Here is a 12,258-nt window from a genome sequence, read left to right as displayed (position 1 = left end):
ACAGGTGTACAATATAGTGATTCACAAATTTTAAGGGTTATACTTCCTTTATAGTTATTATAGTTTTATATTATAAAACTATAGTTTTATAGTTTATAGTTTATATATTATAAAATATTGACTCTATTCCCTATGTTGTACAATATATCCTTGTAGCTTATTTTATACCTAACAGTTTGTGCCCCTTAATTCCCTACCCTATATTGCCCCTCCCCTCTTCCCTCTCCCCATTGGTAAGCACTAGTTTGTTCTCTATATTTGTGAATCTGCTTCTTTTTTATTATATTCACTATTTTGTTGTATTTTTTAGATTCCACATATAAGTGATATCACACAGTATTTATCTTTCTCTGAGTTATTTCACTTAGCATAAAGTCCATCCATGTTGCTGCGAATGGCAAAATTACATTCTTTTTTATGGCTGAGTAGTGTTCCATTGTGTGTGTGTGTGTGTGTGTGTGTGTGTGTGTGTATGACATCTTTTTATCCATTCATCTGTTGATGGACACTTAGGTTGCTTCCATATCTTGGCAATTATAAATAGTGCTGCTATGAACATTGGGGTGCATATATCTTTTTGAAATACTGTTTTTGTTTTTTTTGGATGTATACCCAGGAGTGGAATTGCTGAGTCATATGGTAGTTCTATTTTTAGTCTTTTAAGAAACCTCCATACTGTTTTTCACAGTGGCTGCACCAATTTACATTCCTACCAACATCATACAAGTGTTCCTTCTCCACATTCTCACCAACATTTGTTATTTGTAGACTTTTTTATGATAGCCATTCTGACAGGGATGATTTGATATCTCATTGTGATTTTGATTTGTATTTCCCTGCTAATTAGCAATGTTGAGCACCTTTTCATGTGCCTGTTAGCCATCTGCATTTCTTCTTTGGAAAAATATCTATTCAGTCCTTCTGCCCAATTTTTAATTGGGTTGTTTGTTTTTTTGTTGTTGAGCTGTATGAGCTGTGGAGGTAAAAGACCTGTACTCAGAAAACTGTAAGACACTGATGAAAGAAATTGAAGACGATACAAATAGATGGAAAGATATACCATGCTCTTGCACTGGAAGAATCAGTATTATTCAAATGACCATACTACCCAAGGCAATCTACAGATTCAGTGCAATCCCTATCAAAATACTAATGGCATTTTTCATAGAACTAGAACAAATAATTTTAAAATTTGTATGGAAACACAGAAGACCCCTAATAGCCAAAACAATCTTGAGAAAGCAGAACAGATCTGAAGAAATCACACTTCCTGGCTTCAGACTATACTACAAAACTACAGCAATCAAAACAGTATGGTACTAGAACAAAAACAAACACATAGATCAATGAAACAGGATAGAGAGCCCCCCAAAATAAACCCACACACTTATGGTCAATTAATCTATGACGAAGGAGGCAAGAATACACAATGGAGAAAAGACAGTCTCTTCAACAAGTGATGCTGGGAAAATGGGACAGCTACATGTAAAAGAATGAAATTAGAACATTCTATACCACCATATACAAAAATAAATTCAAAATGGATTAAAGACCTAAGTGTAAGACCAGATACTATAAAACTCCTAGAGGAAAACATAGGCAGAACACTCTTTGACATAAATTGTAGCAATATTTTTTTGGATCCATCTCTTAAAGCAAAGGAAATAAAAACAAAAATAAACAAATTGGACCTAATTAAACTTAAAAGCTTTTATGCAACAAAGGAAACCATCAGCAAAATGAAAAGACAAACTACTGAATGGGAGAAAATATTTGCAAATGATATGACCCATAAGGGATTAATATCCAACATAAATGTTGGATATTCTTTTTCCCTGAAACCACTGTTATTTATTACTTGTAGGAAAAAAAAAAAGGTTATTTATTACTTGCAGAAAAAAGCATTCTTCATTGATACACCCCTAAAAGGAAAACTGTATCTTTTTTCCAGGTCCTGAAAAATAGGCCTGGTCTGATTTCACAGCAGCACCCCCAGATAAACAAACAAACAAACAAAATCACCTGTTTGCTGATGACTGCAATTCTTCATGCAACAGAACACTTTATCTAGAACATGTGATATTGACTCATACTTAATTGTATAGCACCTGCTTTTGGCATTATCTTTGGGTCTGCTCCAAGAGAGAATTTCCTGTTTTAGGAACTTCTGGGCTTGCAAATTCAGATAACCCTCAACATATCTATTTTTCGGTTATTACAGGTTTCCTGGTTCAGCCATTGCTAAGCTTTTGTTCTCAAACTAATCACTCTGCTTCTTTGTATTACATAAATAACCACCTCTAAAACTTCCCCTCATAAACCATAAACCTGGGTTCTTCCCTCAAATAGTCATAGATCACCATCTGTGCCAGTTATCAATTTATTGTCTCTGAGCTCCAAGTTCACCTTTGTTTTGCTTTGTGATACAGGAGCTGGACCATGCAAATATTTTCTCTTGTCAGCTAGTGCAATGTTAGGCTTTGTCAGCAGGGGGCGTGGAACAGAAAGCAGCATATGGGACACCCAGTGGCACTCATGCACCAACAAGTTTAGCCAGCACCATGCAGAATCTCACTAGCAGCTCAGAAAGTGACTTACCAGTGAGCCTCACCAGCATCCCAGAGGGCTGATTCCCAACTAGTTTTACTAGGGCCCCAACAGGTGGTTTCCAGCCAGACCTGGCTGGTGGCACTTCAGCAAATTCTCTGTTACTAAGTAGGCCACAGCCACACCCTCTCCAACAGGGTCTGGATAGCAGTGTTGGCCTCCTTCCAAGTCTTTTCCTTCCATGGGTATGAGACTCAGCTGTAGAAGTAGTAGCTCCTCCCTACCTCTGCTATTCTTGTGTTCTGCTGAGTTCACTTTATTGCTAAGCTGTAATCTCCTGTTACTTAGTTAACTATTAATTATTTATCCCTTAATAGTTACTCCCTGCTATTAGTTCATTATTAGATAATAATTCTTTATATTGAAATGTTCCACTCAATTTATTGAGCTATTTATGTCTCCTGGCTAGACCCTGACTGACACATGTTCTTTAGGTCATTCATAGGAATTCTGTATGGGCTATCTTTATTTTACAAAAATGTCAGGAGTCTACTGACTTCCAAAATAAATCAGCCTATCAGTTGTAATGTTAAACATGTAAGGCCAAATTTCCGAGCCTGGTAATCCAGTACATTAAAATTAAATAGTATATATTATTTTGCAAAGGTCCAGGAATCAGGAAAGATTCAAAGACATTGAATTTCTGTTGTGGTAGCCTTCCTTAAACCCACTAACATTTATTTTAATTGTAGTTCCAAGGTAATATTTCAAATAGTCTGAGAACGAAATTGCACATGTAAATACTTCAATGTTTAGGGAAGTATTTGGGTATTAGAAATGGACTCTGGTATTGCCTACAATTCAAGGATTTGAAATTTTTTTATCTCTACTAATAATGAGCCTATAGGCAAACTAAATTTTTAAAAAGCTATACTTTCAACCCACACAATTGAATATCAGAACATTTGAGATTTTTAGGTTCTGTGCTATCCTTTGTCAAGAATGACCCAAGTAGAGAAAATATTTACAAATAATATACCTGATAAGAGTCGTGTCCATAATATATTAAGAATTCATACAAGTCAACAACATAAGGTAAACAACCCAATTAAAAGTGGACAAAGTATTTGAATACACATTCTCCAAAGAGGAGACATAAATGGCCAACAAGCGTATGAAAAAATGCTCAATGCCATTAAAGAAATACAAATCAAAACCACTATGAGATACCATTTCACACCCACTTGGATGGATAGAATTAAGAAATAATAATAACAGAAAATAACTAGTCGTGGTGAGGATCTAGAGAACTTGGAACCCTCATACATTGCTGGTAGGAATACAAAATAGCACAGACACTGGATAAAGAGTTTGGCTATTACTCAGTAATTACCAAATGACTCAGTAATTACCAAATGACTCAGTAATTCCACTCCTAGGTAAAAACCCCAAAGAATTGAAAACAGGTGTTCAAACAAATATCAGTATGCATATGTTCATAGCAACACTATTCACAATAGCCAAAAGGTTGAAACAACCCAAATGTCCATCAACTGATGAATGGTTAAACAAAATGTGGTATATCCATACAATGGAATATTATATATCCAGAAAAAAGGAATGAAGTACAGCTATATACTACATTGTGGATGAACCTAGAAAACATTATGCTAAGTTAAAGAATTAGGCACAAAAGGTCACATATTGCATAATTCCATTTATATAAAATATCCAGGGCTTCCCTGGTGGCTCAGTGGTTGAGAGTCTGCCTGCCGATGCAGGGATCACGGGTTCGTGCCCCGTTCTGGGAAGATCCCACATGCTGCAGAGTGGCTGGGCCCATGAGCCATGGCCACTGAGCCTGTGCATCCGGAGCCTGTGCTCCGCAACGGGAGAGGCCACAACAGTGAGAGGCCCGCGTACCGCAAAAAAAAAAATCCAGAACAGGAAAATCCAGAGATTAGTGATGTCCAGGGGCTGCAGGGAGGATGGAATAGGGAGAGATAGCTGAATGGGTATAAGTTTTCCTTTTTGGGTGATAAGAATGTTCTAGAATTAGATAATAGTGATAGTTGCACAACACTGTAAATATACTAAATGCCCCTGAACTGTATACTTTAAAGTGGTTAAAATGGTGAATTCTGTATTATATATATTTTACTGCAATGAAAAGATTATGGAAGGGAAGGAACTGGAGGTAGAAAACATGAACAATTCTTTAAAGAAATTTTGCTGTAAAGGGTAGTTGAGAAGTGGTGCCGTAGCTGGAAGGGGATGTAGAGAGAAAGGAAAGTTTTTAAAATATTGAAAATAGTGTTATGTAATAATTATCAAATAGGTCCTTGGTGAATGGTAATGTGGTGTATGGTTACCAGACAGACATAGAGGGTGGCAGCATTGGATTAATAGCCATTGATCTGTTAGAACCTAAACAGAAGATACCATGACCCACCTTCGCCTCTGATACTCATGGTCTCACTGTGCGAAAGAAATGAGTGATGACAGTCGGGAAGCAAGATAAAATATGGAAGACCATAGAGACTAACTGATGTGTTGCTTAAAATATTAGATTTCACCTCAGTTTGTCTTTCCAAGTGTGGATAAAGGTCACTGATTTTGTGCTACCAGTAAGATGTATGAATGAGAAATCCCATTTCCAATTGATTAATCATTGCCAAATAGAACAGATTGCCAAATAGAACAGATAGAACTTGGAGAATTGGATGGTTACATATAAATATACTTTATAAATTCCAAATGTTCTAGAATAAATGCTGGTTAAAAAAACGTTCTGTGAATCTTTGGAAATTTGCTTATTTAAGATTAAAATTAGGGCTTCCCTGGTGGCGCAGTGGTTGAGAGTCTGCCTGCCGATGCAGGGGACACGGGTTCGTGCCCCGGTCTGGGAAGATCCCACGTGCCGCGGAGCGGCTGGGCCCGTGAGCCATGGCCGCTGAGCCTGCGCGTCCACAGCCTGTGCTCCGCAATGGGAGAGGCCACAACGGTGAGAGGCCCGCGTACCGCAAAAAAAAAAAAAAGATTAAAATTATTCTTCATGTCTTGATTTCATTAAAAAAATTTTTTTTATGTTTTGTTTTGGAAAATTTCAAACATATGCAGAGGTAGAGAGAGTGATTTCCTCATGTACACTTCACCCACCTTCAACAATTGTCAACTCACTGCTAATCCTGTTTCTATCCCCTCACCCACTCCTCTTTCCACTTCTTGAGGATTATTTTATAATACATCCCAAACATCTTATGTTTTAACCTGTGAATATTTTAGTATGAATCTCTAAAGGATAGTGGCACTCTTTTAAAATATAACCACAGTACCATTTCACACCTAAAATAAACAATTCCTTGGTATCATCTTTTTGAACCCTACCTTCCATTAGCTAGTGGATAAAGAGTTTGTCCAGTTGGAAAATGCTGCTCTTTTTAAGAAATCTAGGAATGCCCACATAACACTGAGCAAGACATATTAACCTGGCCACACCTAGATGCATAGGAGGTTGGTAAATGTCATCTTTTAGCTGGGTGCCATATGCCAATCTAAAGAATAAGGGAAAGATATTGGGAAGTAATACGCAGTTTTTGTCATGGAACTCAATATAGAATAAAGATCAACAGTAAAGGAGAAAATCAGCAGATCTCAGGAGAAATGAATGGGGAATGTGTTGAGGAAAATAAGTATGTCATTAGATATCCAAATATCACTAATAGTAACTACAATAATATTAAAAGAATAACTACTATTTACTGAGCTCAAACAATGTGCCAAGCACCATTCTAGGTGGTCTAGATATGTCATCTCATGTAATGAGCACCACAGCCGCGAAGGTGTAGATATAAGTAGCCTGATTTTACAGATGAAAAACCTGAGCCTCATGAAGTTAAGCAACTTACTCAAGGTCACACAGCTACTAAATGGGAAGAGCCATGATGCAAACCCAGGTCTACCTGGTTCCAAAGTCTGTTCTCTAAAAATCCTTTCCGCTTGCTGTGGTCCACGTACCAACAGCTTCTGAATTACCTGGAAGCTTGCTAAAGGAAGGAAAAAAAAAAAAAAGCAAATTCTTGGGCCCCATCCCAAGCAGCTGAATGCAAATCTGCAATTTAACAGAATACCGGGATGAGTTTTAAACCCATTAAAAGTGGAAAATCACTCTCTTCCACCCTACTATGAATATATCAGGCCTCACTGATAATAAAACATCAACTCTAGTCTTAGGGAAAGAATTTTGATCTATTTTGTTACAGTGTGAGTTTCTATAATAATATTAATTCCTCACTTACAGTTAGCAGATAGGGGAATGATTTCCAAATGACACAGAAGTTACATTAGTTCAGATGTGATTTCTTTTTTCCCTAACACATTAATTTTTTGCCCCCATCAAGTTAATGCAAAGCCCATTAACACAGGACTGTACATGATGCCCATTTCCTTCCACTCAGCTCTTGGCTCCATTGAGCCCCGCACTGTGTCTTTCAAGTGCTTACTGCAGGAGTTTCCCTTATCTCATAACCTAGCAGCTTCTACCTTTCTTTACACCTTTTCCATCAAGCTACTTCCACCTACATTTTTTCGTGGGCCTCACTGTTGTGGCCTCTCCAGTTGCGGAGCACAGGCTCCGGACGCGCAGGCTCAGCAGCCATGGCTCACGGGCCTAGCCGCTCCACGGCATGTGGGATCTTCCCGGACCGGGGCACGAACCCGTGTCCCCTGCATCGGCAGGCGGACTCTCAACCACTGCGCCACCAGGGAAGCCCTCACCTAATTTTTATACTGTATCTACTATATTACTTCCTTGATTAGTGGTAATTTAACATCTTTGAAGTTTGCAAGGATTTTTTAATTAAGATGTTACCATTTTTGTTCTCTGCATTGGTTTTAAGAGCTCTACCCCAGCCCTATTTTCCTGCAGTTTGCCCTACTATTTTTAGTAAGCAATTTGCAGGATGAAAAGAACAATGTATATTACGTTATAACAAAAACACCTGCATTCTGGAATGACTGGAGGGGTTCAGAGGAAACACTATCCATCTGCTTTTGGGTAAGCACCCATTATTGTCAAAGATGTCTCTTTTTTTTTTTTTTTTTTTTTTTTGCGGTACGTGGGCCTCTCACTGCTGTGGCCTCTCCCGTTGCGGAGCACAGGCTCCGGACGCGCAGGCTCAGCGGCCGTGGCACACGGACTCAGCCGCTCCGTGGCATGTGGGATCTTCCCGGACAGGGGCACAAACCCATGTCCCCTGCATCGGCAGGCGGACTCTCAACCACCGCGCCACCAGGGAAGCCCAAAGATGCCTCATTATTACAGAAGAGATCATGGGCTTAAAAGTAGAGGAAATGCATCAAAACAGTCAAGGACAAAAACGTCCAGCTAAGGAGTTAAAAGTGCTCCCAGCATGGAAATGTTGTTAGCATAATGAAATTTTCTAAGAAAAGTCAAAGTGATTATCATAGACCCTGACCCAGCTTCTGCCTCTGCAGCTTCCACTGGCCTCAACCTCAGTCATTGACAAATTCACATTCCCATGAGGCCCAGAGAACTGCACATCCCTGAGGCCACTCCTGGCCCCTAGTAATTTTTCTTTGCTGACACCTACCTGTCTGAACAGACCGTGCAGCCTTGACAGGGATGTTTGCAGCCCCTCTCCAGAGCAGAATCCTGATTCAAAATGACATGCCTCAAGCTGAGCATGTGACTATGAATGAAATCTACCATTTCTATGATTTATAAAACCCTCTCTCACACATGCCATTATCACTAACTTATTTAATATCTAGAATATTAAGAATTGAATACCAATGTTTTGTCATTAATCCCGCCGCTTCTTAAATATAATGCATCTGATTATAACATTTTTGACTATGACTGTTGTCCTTAAAATGTGTTCCCTTTTTGATCAAAATATTACCATCCTTTTTAGGGATAAAAAAAATATTGTTGACAGTAGAAGAAAAGCAAGAATCTACAATTTTTTTCAGTCATTTTCTGTCCATTTTTCTCTATTTAGCCCACAATCTGAAAGGGGCTAGTCACTCTTTCTGGACTTTAATGAACTTTAGAAACCACAGGCAACAAATATTTTATACTTTGATTTTTCTTTATTTAAATAATTTTTAAATTCTGGTGCAACATACTTAATACTCATCCATTATTAATATTGAAATACTCCTGAAAATCTATCCATTTGCCTTATTCCTCTCTTAATCTAACCCCTCCTACTTACGATATATTTTTTATGTCATAGAGCATTATGTTTTGAAAGTTTAGCAATTCAGAGAAACAAATCTATGAAATTGTGTTTAAACCTTAAACAACTCTGTTACTATGTGTTGATCATCTATTTCTGTAACAGTTTTTATCTCATGAAAAGTCTCAGTTGTGTGAATGTGTGTGTGTGTGTTCCTGAAATAATAAGACATAGAACACAGCTGCTTTATAAACATGCAGCATCCAGTTCTTCAGACAGTGATTATCCCAAATCATACAAGTCATTAACTGAGGAAGGAGGAAAGGAAAGCAGAGTATTCCAACTGGAGGAAGATTAGATCTGCAATTTAAATCTGTCATGCCATGGTTTTAGTCAAACAAATTCACAATTATTAAAATTGCAAATTTTACATTGCAAAATTGCACACTCACCAAATAAGTATTTCCAGGTAAAGGAGATATTAACTGCAGCTAAGTTCTGTAGCAAGAAAAATTAACTAGCTCAACGTTGTGTGTAAGGAAATGAATGAATATGTTGATAGGATGGGACTTCAAGCCAGAACAGAATATATACCTTGTTCAAAAGAATCAAATCCACAGATTTAGGGAATTAGGGTTATATGTGAAGAAAATATTAAAGAAATCCATGAAAGGGAAAGTGGGCTCCAGTGGAGAGCTACTGGGTAAGAATAAATGGTTCAAGAGAAAAGAAGTGATAGTACCTTGGGAGTTCAGTACTGGAGAGAAAGAGACATTACAATTGTAATCAAATAAGGATTACAAAATGGGCATAGAGCAAAGTATAGTTAAGAGGGGCATTTAGAGTATTAGGTATTTGCTGATGTTCTTAAAAGCTGAATATTTGATAAATATTTGCCATACCTTGCCAGCTATTTCATTACTCAGAAGCTAGAAGGTTCAAGAGTAATAGTCACAATTTATTGAGTAATTACTCAGTTTCAGCCACTATGCTAAGTATTTCATATATATGATCTTATTTAATTCTTTCATCAGTCATAAAGAGTATGGCCTCCATTTTTGTAGATAAAGAAATCAAAACCCAGAGAAGTATAATAAATTGCATATGGTAAAACAGCTGGGAAGTAGAAGAGATGGATTTGAACCCAAAGCCCATATTCATAACCATCCTTCAAAGATAGAGGGAAAAAAGTCTTAGATAAAAAAATAAGCTGTTGATTTAAACGTTAGATTTGTTATTAGAAATTAGTAAAACAGAATTGTTTTTATTCAAATTAAGAGGAAATGTATGTGGTCCCACTGCCAAAAACTCTAAAAACTAATGTAATATAAGAAAGACAGGAAGTGGCAATGCATATTCATCTGAACATATTTTGAAATGGAGACAGATTTAAACTGAAATTTAATATTAACAATGAAGAAGGATTCACCATGCAATGTAGTCTTATCCATGTAATCCTTAACCTGACTCAAGACTCTTCCCAGGCGATTAGTTTTAGATCACTTTGTAGCTGATACGCTTAAGTTATTTCGAAGTGTTGAAGTAAATCGTTCACTGGCAGAAATTGAATTTTTCTGTTGTAAAGAGTTAGTTAATGAGTGAGTCTGTGTTTTTGTTTGGTTGGTTGGTTGGGTTTTTGTTTGTTTGTTTTTTGGGGGGGTGGGTTTTTGGTTTTGTTTTTGTTTTTTGGAGATGATGACACAATTGCCAGAGTTGAGTTTATGAAAAGCCACACCAGCAGGAAGGATTTAAATGTTTTAAACATTTAATCTGTATTGGTTGAGGGAAGTCACAATGAAAATAATAAAAGTGCTTGCACCCCTTCCCTACTTAGCTTGGGATTTCAACAACTATCCTTAATGGCAGCCTCTTAAAGTCCCCATTAAAAAAAGAAAGGGGGCTTCCCTGGTGGCGCAGTGGTTGAGAGTCCGCCTGCCGAGGCAGGGGACACGGGTTGGTGCCCCGGTCCGGGAAGATCCCACGTGCCGCGGAGCGGCTAGGCCCGTGAGCCATGGCTGCTGAGCCTGCGCGTCCGGAGCCTGTGCTCCGCAACTGGAGAGGCCACAACAGTGACAGGCCCGCGTACCGCAAAAAAAAAAAAAAAAAAACACAAAGAAAAGAACAAATAAACAAACAAAAAATTGCCCAATTAAAATAGGATAGTCACTTGATGAAGCTTTGAGTTCCAGCTGCCATGACCACTTGGCTAACGGACTCCAGCCTGTGAGTTAAACCCTGCCCCAAGCAAAAATCAGGTGACACAGAATAAGTGGAGCACAAGGCTGCCCACTTTCTTATCCACCTGTTGCTACAACATAGGAAGGTTAAAAGTGAGTTGTGTTGTATAGTGTTAAAACCCTCGAAGGGTCCAGGGCAGTTGAAAAACGAGCATACACCTGGGCTGGATTAAAACTGCTAGGTGTCCACATCAAACGATGGTAATCTTATCCTCTACTCTGGCTAGGAGCATTTTGTCTAGCTCAGGGTGCCATTCTTTAGGGAAAAAAAAAAATTTATAGGGGAGAATAATTGTGATAATGACAATGAAGATAGTAATAAAAATAACTTAGATTACTTGTAACATGCCATGCACCATTCCAAATGCTTCTACACGTATTCATGAATCCTCACAACAATCCTGGCTGTTACTCATGGTCATAAAGGCAGAAATTGGCAGGGCCGTTTTGTAAAGCCCTTAAGTTTGGGGCGGGATGGGGACCTTTTTTTTTTTTACATTAGTAGTGTTATCCTAAATATCAATAATACAGAGGATCAGGGAAGACTCTCTTGTGGAAGTGACTTTTGAGCTAAGAGTGTAAGATTAAGAATTAGACAAAAGGAGACGGGATGGAAATGCAAGACTATTCTAAGCACAGAGAACAGTGAGTGCAAAACTCTTGAGCTCTCTTGGTTTGATGACTGGAGCACAGTGAGGAAGAGAGAGGCAAGAGGGTCAGGAGACAGGGGCTGGATCATTGTATCATCTTAAGTACTTTAGGTAATAGCACATAGGCAGATACTATCTCACTATATCGTCATTATATCCCAGACCCTAGCTATCTTAGTATGTGGTTCAGAGAAGACCGTCTATAAATATAGGTTGACTGAATGAATGAACCCCTACATTTTAGAAAACTTATTTAAGGGATTTATGTTACATTCGTTGCTACAGAAACATTTAAATGAATTTTTATGTAAGGGGCACACAAAACTACACAAAGGTTTTTTTCCCTTTAAAACAAGCCCAAGAATAAAGTGACATCCAATCAGCGCTTCCTTGGCAAGCACTGCGCGCGCGCCGCTTGCCAGTTCCGCGACGCTAGAAGACCCTCTAGCAAGAGAATCACCTTTGCGCTTGCTCAGTTCGGGACTGCTCAACCAGAAGGCGGGTTCCAAAGAAAAGGAAATGGTCGCTGCGCCTGCGTTGCTCCTTCTGGGTCTTAGGCTGGCTGCGCAGGCGCACAGGTACCATTTTGACCGTAAACATCCTGCCGATTTGAACCGAGGA

This window comes from Aethalodelphis obliquidens, unplaced genomic scaffold (assembly GCF_003676395.1).
Source record: "Aethalodelphis obliquidens isolate GAN/ISIS:26980383/991018 unplaced genomic scaffold, ASM367639v1 scaffold79, whole genome shotgun sequence".
In the NCBI taxonomy this organism is placed as follows: domain Eukaryota; kingdom Metazoa; phylum Chordata; class Mammalia; order Artiodactyla; family Delphinidae; genus Aethalodelphis; species Aethalodelphis obliquidens.
The sequence above is the reverse complement of the archived record's forward strand: the minus strand, read 5'-3'. Positions refer to the sequence as shown.